Source organism: Ochotona princeps, chromosome 15 (assembly GCF_030435755.1).
Source record: "Ochotona princeps isolate mOchPri1 chromosome 15, mOchPri1.hap1, whole genome shotgun sequence".
Taxonomy (NCBI): domain Eukaryota; kingdom Metazoa; phylum Chordata; class Mammalia; order Lagomorpha; family Ochotonidae; genus Ochotona; species Ochotona princeps.
In genome coordinates this window covers 37,709,265-37,725,502 of record NC_080846.1, presented here as the reverse complement: position 1 = coordinate 37,725,502, position 16,238 = coordinate 37,709,265, and the positions used below count along the sequence as shown (strand labels likewise).

Below are 16,238 nucleotides of genomic sequence, written 5' to 3'. Positions count from 1 at the left end.
GAAGTAAAATCAGCATAAGAGAGAGTTATTTTACACCCATGTTTATTGTGACTGAATTCACAATAGCTAAGTTATGGAATCAACCAAAATTCCCATCAACAAGTGACTAGATAAAGAAAATATGGCTTATTATATACACTGTTGAATTCTACTAAAGGATAAAAAAATAAATCATCTTTTTTTCAGCAACAAAATGGATGCAATTGGAAACCATTATCCACATACAATAAACCAGTCTCAAAATAAAAGTGTCTTATCTTCTCTGATATGTGATAGCTAACATAGAACACACAGAAGATTATAAGAATGGAGCCTGACATGGTGGCGTGGTGGCTGGGGTCCTCACTTTACATGAACAGGGATCCCATATGAGCATCAGTTCATGTCTCGGCGGCCCTGCTTCCCATCCAGCCCACTGCTTTTGGCCTGGGACAGCGCAAAACCTTGGGATGCTACACTCTTGTGGGAGACCTGGAAGAGGCTCCTGGCTCCTGGCTTCAGATGTTCTCATCTCCAACAGTTGGGGCTGCTTGGGGAGTGAATCATCTGACGGGGGACCTTCCTCTCTGTCTCTCCTACTCTCTGTATATCTGACTTTCCAATAAAAATAAATGAATGTTTAAAAATAATTATAGGAATTAAGTTATGTCTTTGGGATAGGATTGCCATTTTTAGCTCACTTCAAACTCCAATGGGGATGTGATTTTGTTGTCTATTTACTTTTTACTGGTTGAATATTATGATCAGTTACAAATAAAGCCTATGACTGACTATAGGGTAAATTAATATGATTCTGACAAAGCTGCTGAACAGAGGGAAGGGAAGGATGAGTACTGGCAGGGAAACAGGGGAGCATGGGAAATATGATTATCTTTCTGGAAGAGTTACCTATGGAATGCACAAAATCTGTTCTCTGTGTATTAATAAGAATGTCTTCTATGTAAATTAATTAATATTAAAAGGACAAATTACATGTTTTTCCTGGTCAGTGGTAAAAAAAAATACACAGAATGCAAAAAATATACATACTGTATATGAGTGAGACTGACTCCTGTCATTCAATTATTAGTTACAGAATTGCCTGTACTCCTGAAAAGAATTTTGTTGTGCTTTTCTCTACTTGCTTACGCAGATATTTTAGCCGATGGAAGACTTGTTCTGTGATTGCAAAGTAAAATGAAAATATGCTATTGTTAAATTAGGGAAAAACAAAAATAAAAAATGAAGAAGAGAATGGGAGTGAAACAGCAGGAGAAAGAGTGGAGCAGGAAGTATAGTGTACTCTTCAACCTGTATTGTGAAATAAATGGCATCGGCTCACTTTATGTAAATTTTGAAATTGCTGTCAATGATAAAAAGTTGTTGAACAAAAAAGATAAAATATTTGAGAAATGACACCATCCCTTGATTGGCCTTGCAATTTCTTGGAGCTTTACTTAATTTTATATTTTGAGTTTTGTTTTATATTACATAAACAGGTTAGAATACTTAATATTATTATTTTATAATAGCAATAATCATTTTATGACTATCATCAGTGCGCACATTGAATCTAGGTACATGGAAAGAATGATGTGCATTTTTAGACTTCCAAAGGACGTCATACAAATAATTACAAAAATCCCTGACCTTTTAGCCCCTCTGTATTTCCTAGAGAAAACTACAAAAGAATCATTAACAGCTTCAGAACTCTCATTTATCATGAATTTCCAGGGACTACCCTTCACTGTAAGAAAAAGAATTTCCTGTTACTATGTGTGAATGTTATTATTACTTATTATACATATTATTTAAAATCTTACTTATACATCTTAGTAACAGAAAATTAGGACAACTTACCAAAGTAATCATTAGTCAGTTTGGTGTTAGATGTATGTCATTGATACAGAACAATTGCAGAGCATTAGTTGTATCTGTATTTCCAATATTCATTGCAGGGTCTTTCTCTAAGCTCACTGTATGTGGCACCTGGCTTGTAAACAAATGGAAAGCAAAGTAAGAAAGGTTATAAGTTGTGTGTATGAAAGTATTCAGGCTATGCATTTATCTTTAAACACTTACTGAATAGTTTGTTTATCGATGTGCTTCCTTTGTAACACAGGATATAATCTAATGTTTTAAGTTATCTGTCTTTGTCATCAAATATTTCTATCATTAAAATTTTAGGGAATGTATGAATAGAGGAGCATATGTTATTCTATAATTATTTTCTGTCTGACATATCCTACTAGCAATTACATTGTCTTAGCCTTAGCATTTGTCTTCCAAAATGCAGTTGACATCCCCATTGTCCATATTCATCTTTCTGATCTTTAATTCAATTTTATGTCATGTTGCATGGCACTGAATCTTTTTTTTTTTTTTTTTTTTGGTGAACGATTCCCTCTAAACTTTCACTTTTTAGGCAGAAATGAATGAAGAGCATCTTGCATATTGGCTCACAGTACATTTTGAGTAATCATCTTTTGAGTCTGAAATCTTGCACTTGACTAATATGACTAAATTCCAAACAATTTCAGGAGGATCAAAAACTTTCAAGAAATATTAAAGACTTCTAACTCAGTCATTGATGTAAAACAACTTAACTGTAACATTTTTTTTTCCGTTTGAAATTTGAAGAATTTAAGGTAATAATGATCTGGTCATTACAGAGCACTGACATTAATTTTAATTTTAAATTATCAGATGGCATTGAAATTAAAGCATCTGATTGTCTGACTAGAAAGTATTATTAAATATCTTATATGTTTCTGATGCTTTGTTTCCATTTTCTATAGCAAGTTTCCATATCTGGCATCATATGTTCGCTGCATAGGTTTTTCTGTAGGTAGCATTTTCATTCTCACACACAATATATAATGTATAGCATTTCTAAAATCTTAAGACATAGTATGTGGTAGAACGAAAATTGGAGACTAGATCTTTTGAACCCCAGTCTAGAAGTCTTGTCTGTGTATCACACCCTAATTTGTTATTAAGCAAAATCATATAAGTTAATGTTCATGAAAGTTGGAACATGGAAGGGAATTTTGAATGTATAGTTTATAAGAATGCCTTTTCATGTTGTCAACTCTTAGAACTCTCATTGAAGTCATCCAGTAAAAGTAATTTTCTGTCATTGGAAATGTGGAGGGATTATAACAAGTATTTGCCCTGAATCCAATATTCAGAAGGAAATGAACCAACATAAACGCATGCAAGTGCATTATTGGTAGATTTTCTTTCCCTTAAGGTGGGGATGAATGAAGCAAATTTCCTCACTTGCTCTCCAGGTGCTTATACTGTTTGCATGCTGAGCTGCACAGCTTTCAAAGGGCTTGCCCTGGGATATAGCTGTGCTGGATTTAGAAGGAGCTTGGTCATTGAATAGCTCTGGTAATTCTTGCATCTCACAGTGATGCGGCTGACAGCTCCTTTTGGTGGGGAAAGCTTGGGTATATTTCAAGGTGATTGTAGTTTTGTCCCTCCGGCAGCAAGCTGCTGCAACCAGCTTAGCCCATTATCCTCCTCTCCCACTGGACTTAAGCCTAGGGAGAAATCTGGGGCTTTTGTCAGGATAGAGGGTAAGAGAGGGATAATTATTCCCTGTTTGTACTCAAAGAGAACAGTACTATGTCATAAGGTAGCTTTCAGTTACTGAAATGAGATTGTCTATAACTCCATTGACTTATAAATTACTCTTTTAAAAAACCAATATTTTACATTATTATTTTAGTGATGCTATGTTTTATTATAACATATATTCAGCCTTATACATAAATCTGGAGCTGTTATTTAGCAGTCAGAGAGCCAAATTCATTTCCATTTTTTGTATTTTTATTAGATTTAAAATCACAGATGACTGCTCTGACTAAACATTGAAAATTCCACTATACAATTGTCTATACTGTAATATTTCTCAGTCCAACTTTGATAAATCTCACGGGGCAATACTACAAAATCAATGTAAAGTAATTAGAAAATTTAGGACTTCAGACACTGTGATTACATAGATCTTTTCCTTTAATATCCACAAATACTCTTATCTAATAAATGAATATGGAAAATAAAATTCACACACAGCTTAATGAATTAGGTAAATAGGTCTCATGATGTCTGAGGGATAGTATTTTCAGTTTGTAATCCTCCAGTGACTCAACATTACTTTCATTCTCCCTTTCAGCAGAAATTATAGTCAGAGATGAGCACTTCAATTTGCAGCTGACAGTTTAGGGTTAAGATATGATTCCAGGTAACAGAAGCCAATGAGAGTACACCCAGTTGATGTTTGTGACATCATCTTCCAGTCGGAGTACATAGAACAGCTGAGGTAGCGTTCAGTTTCAGCCCCAGTGCTGTTATGATGGATGTTTACATCTCTTCACTGAGAGCCAATTATCTTGCTTTTGTGTGAGGCCCAAGGATCACTCATGCTGCCAGGCTGCACAGAGCACTGTTGGATGTAGCTGAACGAATTGTTTTCCCTGTCTCTGGTAAGAACCTCTTCTGTTTTTCCTTCTGCTTCAAAATAAAGGTGGATGTGTCTGACAGTGGAAATAGTGGCAGGACTGAACAGGGTTACTATCTGCCGGGCTTTGAATCAGAGCATGTTTAACGTTATTAAAAGGAAATGTGGATTTAGCAAAATGAATTGGAAAAGAGATTGTGCATATGTACCTGGCAAACTAATTTGCATCACTAAATGAATGGCAGGTGATTTCAGCTTTTTTTCAGTGAAAGGAAAGTAACTTATTACAGGAATGCTATTTTGGTGGTTTTTTCTTGTAAATATATATGTGTGTGTACATGTATGCTCCTCTGCTTCATGTCCTGATAATTTTGCTGTTGTTAGTAGAAGTGGAAATGATTGACCACATGGTGTTGCTAGAAATTTCAAATGAGTCAAAGTTCCTAATTGTTAAATGATAGTTGCATGGGACAGTTTTCCAAAGTTGTGTCTATGCAGGAAAAACAATGTATACCAAGTGAGCAAAGGCTTTCACTTCTAAAATGAAGTTGTAGCGCTCTATATTCAGATGTATCATTTCAACCCAAAGAAATTGTAACAGCAAATGATTTTCAGAAATAGGGTAAACTGCTCCCAAACCCCCTTCAGCATCCCAGAAATTGTTAAAATCCTGTAGTGCAGTAATTGTTTTGGAACGCCTAGAAAATTTAAACGTTCAGAATTATGATCTCCGTGATTCAGTCATCTGTGAATAATGTCATCTATGTCTAAGGATATCTACAATATTGTCCTAAATGTGTATATATATATATATATATATATATTCAGCTTTTCAAGTACTGTGCATATAGATGACTGTTTAGCAGGGATCTTGAAAAATTCTGCACACTGAAAGCTTTTACATGACTGAGAATGTGTATATGCTACTGAGGGAAGGATTCAAAATGTTTTTAGCTTTTTAAATGTTGTCTATTGTAGTATAAAACAGCAGATTGCTGTTATTTTAAACTTAAAGATTCATTAATGAAATGAAGACAGAACAAATAAATAGGTGTTATTTAATTTCACATGATCCTCTAATAGCTTTTCCATGCTCTGTGGGGTATGAAATTCATGAAAACTTTTGAATAATGATTTGTCTGTTGAGCCTTGATGGGCTTATTCTTTCAGATTTTTTTTTTCACTTTGTCTGTAACATAGTACATCTCTGCCTTTGTAAACCAGCAATTTTGAAAATTAGAAATCAGAATTTGGAGGTGCTCAAGTTATACTTAAAAGACAGCGGGGATTTCTCAGTCATGTCACACTTTTGTATCCTCTACTAGCCCAGTCCTGTTTGGCAGCTCTTGACATTACTGTTCGATTTGTGTCTTTCAGTCAATTCAGGTCTGAACAAAACTGAGTTTATAGAAAGTGTCAAGTGTGTGTTAATGGAATTCAAGGAAATTAGCTTGTTGTCTCATGAAAAACCATTTATAATCAGGAAAACCTGAAAAGCTTACGCATATACATCCAGAGTGAGTGTTGTCTCAAGGCAGTTTATATCGGGATATTCTATACATTTCAGAACAAAAGTTTTGTTACTATAAATGTGAAAGCATAATGACTCACAGCTTTGAAATTAAGTTTGCTTCTCTCTCTCTCCTAAGTACTTCAAAGTGGAATTGAATAACTCAGTGATATTGACTGTCATTTTCACAGGTGATCAATCTTGACCAGGGGAAATCTGGTTGTTTCCCAACAACTCATTCTCTCAAAATCTATTTGCATTATTCTCTCTACAGTAGAGAATCTTTCTCAGCCAATGACCAATCTAGCCTTTTTAATTGTATTTTTTCTCTATAAGAAAGCTCTGTTAGCCTTGTAATCACATATGTTTGCTTTTGTACTGATTGCAATGTTAGTTTGCTTATCTCCTTGCTTTTCTTTGAGAAACTCTGTGCAGTGTACTTTGATATGACCTACTGGGGTCACTACCTGCGTTATGTGCTTCCTTGACAGAAAGTTTATGCTTTCAATTTAATTTGGTGATTGATTTTTTTAAGGAAGAGTTGAGGACATAACAATTATTTGCAGCACAAATTCTCTAAGGATTCTAACCTAAAGGGTGATATAGGTGAAACTCCATACCACATGTAGTTCTTCATTTCTTACTTCCCTTGTAATATATGTATGTATCATTGCCTGACACGGTATTTTTAAATCTTTTGCTTTGTTTTTTAAAAGTAGTACTCTCTGTTTCATTCCATCCTTTCTGTGTATGTGGCAAACCAAGTTGAACATTGGTGTGTGAAATGTTCACAGATTCTGAAAAGAAATGAAAAAGATGAAAAAAAATGCAATGATGCATATATCCCTACTATCTTTACTGAAGTTTTCTACATATCCCACATACACACACACACACACACACACACACACACACACACACTCACATGTATGTGTGTGTATATCTAGGACAAATAAAATATAGTTTAAATTCTGGTATAATTAAAATATAATTTAATGTTCTTGTGATGACTGAATTCATGGTATAACTAGATTTTCTAATTTTGTAGTTCAAGCACTTGCATATAATGTGAAATCTATGCTAGTCTTGACAATGAATACTGATTGTGAGTTTTCAAGACAAACTTTTTACTTAAAGTAAAAGATACAGTAACTTTGATGTTATCTTAGCATGGGCAGATATTATGTGAATGTATGGAAATTTAGGTATGTCTTCCGTGTGTATAACTATAGTATTCATGTTTATCTAAAGTTTAAAAGGCTGGAGTATCTTCCATTATTCATTATTGGCCTAGGATAAGTGAGCTATGTTACTTGGCTAGAAAACTAAGACTAATGATTTGCAACTTGCTGCCAAAACTCACCTAGTAAATAAAAAGGTAAATGGAGGACTTAGGAATCAGAATTAACTATAAAAAATTGAATTTCTCCAATCCATAAGTTTGGCCCTATGCCTCCATTCCTCTTTCCATTCATTTGGATACTGGATACCTAATTTTTTTCTGCTATACTATGCCAAATACTCATCTAGGCTCATGGCACTTAAAACAACAAATGCAAAAGTTTCTATTAATTCTGCATATCATATGTTTTTCATTCCACTTCACTAGTTCCCATCTTTAAATTACTACCAACATAATATTAACTTTAAGATATGACTTGATAAAATAAAAACTGAAAATTTTTTAGGAACTGGAAATATAAGTCAGTGGATGAACTTAATTGCATTTCTTGTGTTTCTGTAAGTTCTTAGATAAATTCTAACCTTATAGAATTTATGTTAGGGTTTCACAAACATGTTTGATAATTATTTTATGACATATTTGATCACTACAATACTTAAAATAAAACTTTATTATAGATTTAAAGAATATAATCAGACATATTTGAGCAAACTTATTTTGTATTCACAGTATATGTGTAAGCAAATCTAGTTTTGTATTAACCTGTTTTTCAATAAAATTCTTGATAACAGTCCATCAAGACTGTAGTTATTTGACTTTCATGGTGTTTTTGTAGAAAATAAAAGAATGATAACTGGGAGAATTTTATCTTTTGTTTTACCTAATAAGGTTGGTATCTTCCAAATGGTTTTAGTTTAGATTTGAAAAAGCAGAGAGGAGGAAATAATGAAGTTAAGATTCTTATTTTAAGTACTTTTGCAAAGACATGTAACAGTTTTAAGGATAATTGAACCAAAAAGACAGTTTACTGTGCATTGAATTTATTACAGTGATTTGAAATGGGGGTAAAAAAAGCTTTGCATATGGTCTTCTAAGAGAAAAATTGATCGATGCAGAACCTATCTATTATATATAAAACACTTTTAGATATTATCTTTTAATTAGTCAGTGAAGTACATCTCCTGACACACATAAAGATCCAAACCAGTCAATTGCCTGAACTGCCTGATTTATCACAAAATGTTTTACTTTTGTACTATTACATAATACTAAAATAGCTCTGAGCTGAGCCCCTTTAGTAATAATATCCATTTGAAATGAATAAAGCAGAGGAATCAAATTAGAATACAATAAATATGAATATTGATGGCCTGGAATTTATATTTTTCAGAGTTTAATAAAGTTTAACTATTTCCCTATCCCTTTCAGAAGAGACAGTGAAGTTTGTCTACATGAGAACAGCATAAGCTGTAATTGTAATCCATGAATATTTGATATTTTATCAGGTTTTATAAGTACTGATCCTTAACTAATCTATGTTTACCTAATTATTCTCTTAATCACTCTCAGTAATTATTATGATAAAGAAAGCATAAATTGACTTATATTTTTTAATGTTAAATTCTGGCAAAAAACAGTGGATTGTTGATATTCATTTCAGTGGCAAGGAATTAAGCAAGCCATAAAGATTACTGTGATCCCAGAATTCATATAAAAGTGACTCCGTTGCAATGTGCCACACATGGCAAAATTTTACACAGCCTTTACGTCAATATGAAGTGTTTTGTTTGTTTTATTGGTTGGTTGGTTGCTAAAGCTGCCCCTACAAACTGCTGCTACCTAAATGGTCAAATGAAACTTCGAGCTGAAGAAATGCTATAACTTAGTTTAGCGTGTGATCAAGTCTACTGTGATTGATAGAGAAGCATGGTTGCATAAGCACTCTTTACCTTGAATTATGTTGAATTATGAGAAGTGTAGAATCAGGTTCACTAGTTCTGCTCAGTAGAGCAAGAAAATACCAGATGTATTTTAAAGACATTTTTGTTAGTTTGTATACATTTTTGTTAGTTTGTAGGTCTGTGGTTCGGGGTACAAAACAACTTGAGTACAAACCTTCTTTTCATAGGAAGAAAGGAAATGAGAAGTGCCTACTTCTACAGTTGTAAAACTTTTGTGAACTAATCTTAAAAGTGCTATGAACAGTGTCTAAAATATCAAATGCTCCATTTCTGTTTGTTATCAGTTTTAGTGTTTTCATCACAGTTGCTTTATTTAGTTGTGTGTGTGTGTGTGTGTGTGTGTGTGTGTGTGTGTGTGCCAATTTGAGAGCTTCACTAAAAACTGGTCTTCAGGAAAGGAATATGACCTAGCAGTAAAGCTGTTGGCTGGGACACTTGTAATCTATATTTGAGTGCTGGAGTTTGAGTTCTCGCTCTACTCCTGATTCCTAACTCTAGTACAGATTCCAACTTCCTGCTATTATTCTTCCTGGGAGGCAGCAGGTTGAAATAATTGGATTGTTTCATTCACATTGAAGTTCCCAACTGAGTTTGTGGTTCCTGGCTTTGACCTGACCCAACCTCAGCTGCAGGAAACATTTACAGAGAGAACAGATGATGAGAGATCTGCCTCTGTCTGCCTCTCAAATAAATTAATAACTTTAAAGTTTGAAATTAGTCAACGTAGAAGTTCTAGTGTATTCCAAATTCAAAAATGTTGGCTACCAAACATGCTATTATTTCTAAAATGTGATCCTAGTTTTAAGAACTGAATGAAGATTGATCATGTAGTATATAAAAGATTTTATGCATCTTAAATTTTGCTCTTGTAATATAAAGATGCAATAAGTAACTTAGTTTTCAAAATTCTAGATAAGACAACATAAAAATGTAAGTACTTAAGCATTTATGGAAAGACTATTTTCTTTCACTCTTTTATGCTACTGCTTTTACATTTTATTCTGTTATATTCATGACTCAATGAACATTTGAAACCCATTGTTAAAAATTTTTATTTGATCTGTGATCAAATAAAACAATTCATTGTTTCATTTTGACAATGAACTGGTGCTGAAAGTCTCAACTCAAGCTATCCGATATTCTCAAACTACTCTTAGAAACAAAATCAGATTGTCTGTTTTTAAAACCTGTGCATTTAAGGTAGTAAATGCTTTGAATTCCCATGATCTATACAAAGTATCCACAAGTGCTTGCTATTGATTCTTCCAAATGCTGGAATGAGGATTGATGGAAGGAAAGGAAAGGAAAAGGAAAAAGAAAGGAAAGGAGAGGGATAGCGAGGAAGGATGAAGGAAGGAAGGGAAGAAGCTGAACAAATTCTTCTATGTACTTTAGCCATGCTATGCTTGAGATATTCATTAAAGAGGAAAGATAAAATGTTTTGTAAATACTGGATATAAAGAGTTGTGCTTATGTGATAGGGGGAAGGAAGAACACAGCCACAGAAGTGTTAGGAAATCCCATTATTTACTGGCTATTATGAAGGAGGGTCAGAAAAAATGACACAGAAAATAATTTTCCCTAGCTGTGGGCAGCTGCCTAGGTTGCCTTGTACCCATGCAAGTGTTATACTGCTGGAAGAAAGGCAGCCAGTAACTGATGGACATTCTGGGCCTGGTTAATGCCCAAATTTGTGTTAAACTTACCAGTATGCCAGCAGAGTTGCTTCTTTTTATTATTTAATATTTTTTAAGATTTGTGGGGAAGGTGAAAAACTCCAGGCTGGAACATGCACGCCGGGGGCCGGGGAGGGGGCTGTAGATTGCCTGGAGAAGGGGGTCTCAGAACATACTGGAGTGGGAGCAACTGAGGGCATGTTTGACAGTAGAGGAATGACATCTACTTGAACAGACCAGGCCACTACACCCACAGGTAGGCAAGAGAGCTGAGATTGAATGGTTTAGCGGTAAGATCCTGGAGGCATATCTGAGACAGGCTAAGGCACCCACCTATGTGACAGACCTGGGCTAGGTTAAATAACATTGCCTGCTGGCATTGGAAATAGCTGGGGCTGGGGAGCATGTCTGGCTGGGCTAGGCTGCAGAACCCACTGGCAAGTATCAGGGCAGGAGAGGGCCATGTCATGTACCCACCAGAATGTGATAGAACTGACTCTGGAGGCAAATTCTTCTTCTTCCTCCTCCTCCTCCTCCTCCTCTTCTTCTTCTTCTTCTTCTTCTTCTTCTTCTTCTTCTTCTTCTTCTTCTTCTCCTTCTCCTCCTCCTCCTCCTCCTCCTCCTCCTCCTCCTCCTCCTCCTTCTCCTTCTCCTCCTCCTTCTTTTCTCTCTCTCTCTCTTTTTATGATGTTTACACAATTAATTTGGGTGGGAGGAGTTGACAGTCGACATTTAGAGGAAAGTGGATGAGACCATCGTTTCTAAATTTTCCTTTTCTTCTTCCTTTTTCTGGTGGAAGGGTGGAGAGAAGGAGAGAAGCCATATTCAGCCTCCCAGCTGCCTCAGTACCCAGGGATGGGGAATGGCCACCAAATGTCATTCCAGGGTCCTCAATGTGGGCCATGCTGTGAGGGTTCTGCTCAAGTGCTGTTGATTTTGCTGATCCAATTATGAAGAAATCTTTCCAAGGTCAGTTGGCTGACAAAGTCAACCTTAAAGTCTCCATCAACCCAGAAATTTGCTATTAAGACTTGGTTGGGGTAGTTGACCAATTTGTTCTTCCCTCCTTTATCTGCTATAGTACAAGATGACCTCTGCAGGCTCTAATGGACTGCCAAATCCTCCATGTACATCTGAGTATGCTGTGTATTGCTCTAAGACACTGAGGGGGGCATCCAGTCCTGACCCATGTACTCCATGATCTCACCACGTGTCTTACAATTCTCCCCATGGTTGGAGTTCTGAGTGCAGCGGTTCAATCAGGGGTATTCCCCAAAACAGATCCCTGACCTACTGATTCATGTGTGCTTGCCAGTGTGCGATCTGGCTCAGTTGGTCACCCACATCAGCCAGTGTACACATTAGTAGTTGCAATAGATGGGTCAGTTCTGTTTCCAGCCTTATCACTTACATGAACCAATGGATGCTGTGGCCCAGCCCAACCCTGCCCACTACACACTTGGCCCTCATGTACTGCAGTGGGAACTATAGCCTAGTCAGAGCATCCCCCAGTAACCTCCACTAGTTCTGTCCCCAACCCTGGTTCCTGTGCTTGCCAGTATGTGCAGGATTGTTCTAGTCTGTCCTACATCCCATTCAACTCTCATACACATCAGTGGCATTGAAGCTTAGTTCAATCCAACCAATCCCATGATCCAGTCCATACTGGTACCAGTGGGTGTCACCACCTGGCTAACCAAGCCTCCTCCCAGCCCTAGTTGTCATGCTCACCAATGGGAGTTGCAGCCTATCAGAGTGCCCACCATTTCACTTCTGGGATAACTTCCAGCCCCAAATCTTGCACTTTTCAGGGGTTCTGCAATCTAATTTGACAGAATTTGCCCCTACACCTAGCACGTGTCAGCTTATGTTATAGTAAAACCCAACCAGCCTGGCTCATGCATGCACCGGTGGGCACAATCTGTTAGCTCAGCCTGGCTCTCCCCCTAACTCCTAACCCAGTTCACATGTAGACCAACAGGTGTTGAAGCCCTGCCTGGTCTGGTCTGCCCTGGGCCCAGTTTTCATGTTCTTCACTGGGAGCAGTGGCCCAGCAGTGGAGCCTGCGCTGCTGGAGGCATATTCTATATGGTAATTGTGGGCTTGCCTCTGGGGGCTTCAGCACATGCTGTTTTATGTTGAGAGCAGGTGGTAGTGATGGACTGAAGCAGGCTGGACCACAGAACTCACCTGACAGGAACACAGCTCATACTGGGCCTGGGATGAGGCTTGGCAGGGCCAGGGTGCAGCACCCACCAGCACATGCAAAGGCTGAGACTGAGTGAAGATTACGTCAAGCAGAGCTGCTACCAGTAGGCAGCATGGGAGCAGGTTGGTAGGAAAACTAGGTAGGTATAGCTCCTGTTGCAAAACATAAGAGCTGGGGCTGGGGGCAAGATAGGCTAGGCAATGCTGTTGTACTTCTCAACATGTGTGTGGTCTGGGTCTGGGCCAGGCTGTAGCACCTGCTGGCGTGTAAGAAAGCCAGGACAGGGTATGGGCTGTGTCTGCCTGGGTTAGGCTGTAATACCTGCCAATGTGGATTGGGACTGAGAGGTGGATCATGCCGGCGGGGGTGGGGTTGAAGCACCCACCAGCACTTACAAGACCCCGGGTTAGGAACAGGCCTGGTAGGAGAACCTTAGAGGCTCCGCTTCTGAGCTACAGCCCCTACTGAGTGTGGGCAAACTAGGCTGGGCAAGGTTATAGTACACATCATCATGTGAGTGGCCTGGGTTGGGGGTGAGTCAACTGGGTTAGGCTCCAACATCTGCTGATGTTTGTAAAAGGGAAAATGGGTGTGGGACAGGCCAGGCTAGGTTGTGGCACCTACCAGTTCATATGAGAACCAGGTCTGGGGGTGGGCCACACTGGCTGTAGCACTCATTGGTGAAGGCCAGAATGGGTGTGGGTCAATTGTACTAGCCATAATAGTGCCAGGATTGGGTGCTGCCATGTCAGTCTGGCAGCAGCACCTGCCACCATATGAGAGATCCAGCACTGATAATGGACCTAGTAGGGGAACTTAGGGAACCCCTATACTAGGCTACAGCTTTCATCGGTGAGCACAAGAGTCAGGACTGTGAGCAGGCTAGACCAGCCTGAGCTGCAGCACATGTTGGCATATGTGTGACCCAGGTCTGTGGGCAAGATCGGTCCAAAGCACACACTGCCATAAGTGAGAGTCAAGCAGAGTGCTGGCCAACACTCACCAGTTCACATGAGGTTTGGGCTGGAAATGGGCCAGGTTGGACTAGGTTACCTGCTGACAAGAACTGAACTGGAGTCAGGCTGGGCTGAGTCAGGCTGTAGCACCTGCTGCTGAATGTTGAGACTGGGGCAGACCATCTCAGACTGGACCACAAGTACCCACTGGCATGCACATGCCCCAAAGCTGGGAGTGGACGCAGTAGGGAAACCTCAGAGACTCATATGGTGAGTCACTGTTTCCACAGGTGTAATTGAGAGCTGGTGCAAGGGGGGAAGTGGGGGCCAGGCTGGACAAGATGGTAACACCTGTCAGTATACATGCTAGCCAGGCCTGGGTGCAGCAGAGCAACTGAGCTAAGCTGAAGCACCAATAGATGTGTATGATAGCCAGATGGGTTGCAAGCTGTGCTGGGCTAGGCCACAGCACATGCTGATACGTGCAAAGCCTGGGCCTGAGGGTGGGCTTTATGTGATTTTAGACGAAACTCCTCCTAGGCCACAGCACCCTCTAGTATGTATAAAGACTGGGTTTGTCAGGGCTGGCTGGACTGGCCATAACACATTCGATTTGTGTGAGATATGGGACTGAAGCAGAACTGACCATGCAGCTGCATCCAGTGGTATGTTCGTTGCCTGGTGCAGGTGACAGACCCAACCTGACTCTGCACTGTCTTGACAAGAGTCAAGTCTGAGGTCACCCCAAGTAAGTATTCATTGAGGATTCTACAACTAGATCACTGGACTCAACCATGGCCACTGGGAAAAGTCACAAGATGTGTAATCTGACCTTGGGATGCATAAATCAGGGCTGAATCTTTTTAGTTGCTGATGCCTGTACAATGGACAAAATGCCAAGATGCACATGAGCAACATGACAGCCAGCTTATCCAGGCCTTCAGGGAATGTCAAGCCCTCATTGAAGGATGAACAAGTTGTGCAATTCTCCTGGCCAAGCTTTGCAGCAAGGTCTGGATCTGTATCTGTAAATTGAGGTGTACTTGGAAATATTTTCTCAACCCTGCTGCAATAAAACTAACACCTTCTCAGAACTATAAAAACCACTCAGGTAACACCCTCAGAACACTCTTCTCCACTTCATGATCTCTAAGGCATCATCAAAGGAACGTCCCTCATCCCCAGACGCTGCTATAATTTGACAACAAGGAATGGCACCTTCCTAATCCCACTCTTTGTACACAGGTGAATAATTTTTAAAAATCCAAACAAAATGTTTATCTCATTCACCTTCCTCCATACCTGACACTCCCCACACTAATCAGAAGTCAACATGGGCATGCATCCCTCTCATTTATGTAGACAATGTTAAAAGATAAAACTAAAACTACAAAAAAGAATGAGCGGTTTTTGAGTGAGGTGGACTAAGTGTATAATGTAAGAACTTCAGAACGGAAGGGAAACATGAATTTAAAAATAAGGAATTCATTCAAGATTCCATGTAGAAAATGTAAAACCAGACTCGAACTCTGTCTTTCTCTCTTTTAAGTTCTTTTCCATTCCAACCTAAAACTTTACAACAGTTTACCATTACTTATAGGATGATTAAAAAAAGAAAAAAAAACTAGTATGATATACAAGGCTCAGTAGAGACTGCCTTCCAATATTACAGTCTCTTCCTATCTCTGTTTAGAATCCAGTCTCTGATTCACCACGGAGCTTTAGCTTTTGCAGTTCTCTCTGATAGTAAGTTCCTCCGATCCTTCTGCAGCATGCATGCTATTTGTCTTTCAACCTTCACTGAAAGAAGATTCCTTGAGGAGGTCTTTCCTTAACCATCCTGACCAAGATAGATCTTCACAAAAGGTTCTTAAAATATCATTTAACATTTTCTTAAGTAAGTTGGTGGCCTTTATGATTTAAGTATCCTTCAAGGTTTCATGGGTTTTTAAATCCCCAATTGAAGGTATTAACGTAGTGGAAGCTCTGACTATAATGTTTAGATACAGGGCTCTTGGGAATTATTACGATTAGATAAAGCCATTTGGGTACACCTCCTATAACCTTATCCTGGTGGCTTTTTTTTAAAAGATTTATTTATTTTTATTACAAAGTCAGATATACAGAGAGGAGGAGAGACAGAGAGGAAGATCCTCCGTCCGATGTTTCACTCCCCAAGTGAGCCGCAACGGGCCGGTGCGCGCTGATCCGAAGCCAGGAACCAGGAACCTCTTCCAGGTCTCCCACGCGGTGCAGTGTCCCAAAGGTTTGGGCCGTCTTCAACTGCTTTCCCAGG

General features: G+C 38.7%; 1 protein-coding gene across 17 annotated transcripts in view; it reads left to right on the top strand.

Moving 5' to 3' along the window:
* MGAT4C (MGAT4 family member C) overlaps window positions 1–16,238 on the top strand; it is a 617,011-nt gene that overhangs the window by 422,858 nt on the left and 177,915 nt on the right. For 8 of the 17 annotated variants that reach the window (XM_004583074.3, XM_058673694.1, XM_058673684.1 and 5 more), the window contains exon 1: window positions 4,265–4,472. The exons of the other annotated variants lie outside the window; for them this stretch is intronic. The gene's annotated coding sequence lies outside the window, so the exon portion shown is untranslated. Of the gene's footprint in view, window positions 1–4,264; window positions 4,473–16,238 lie in introns of those variants that run through there. 17 annotated transcript variants of the gene reach the window in all.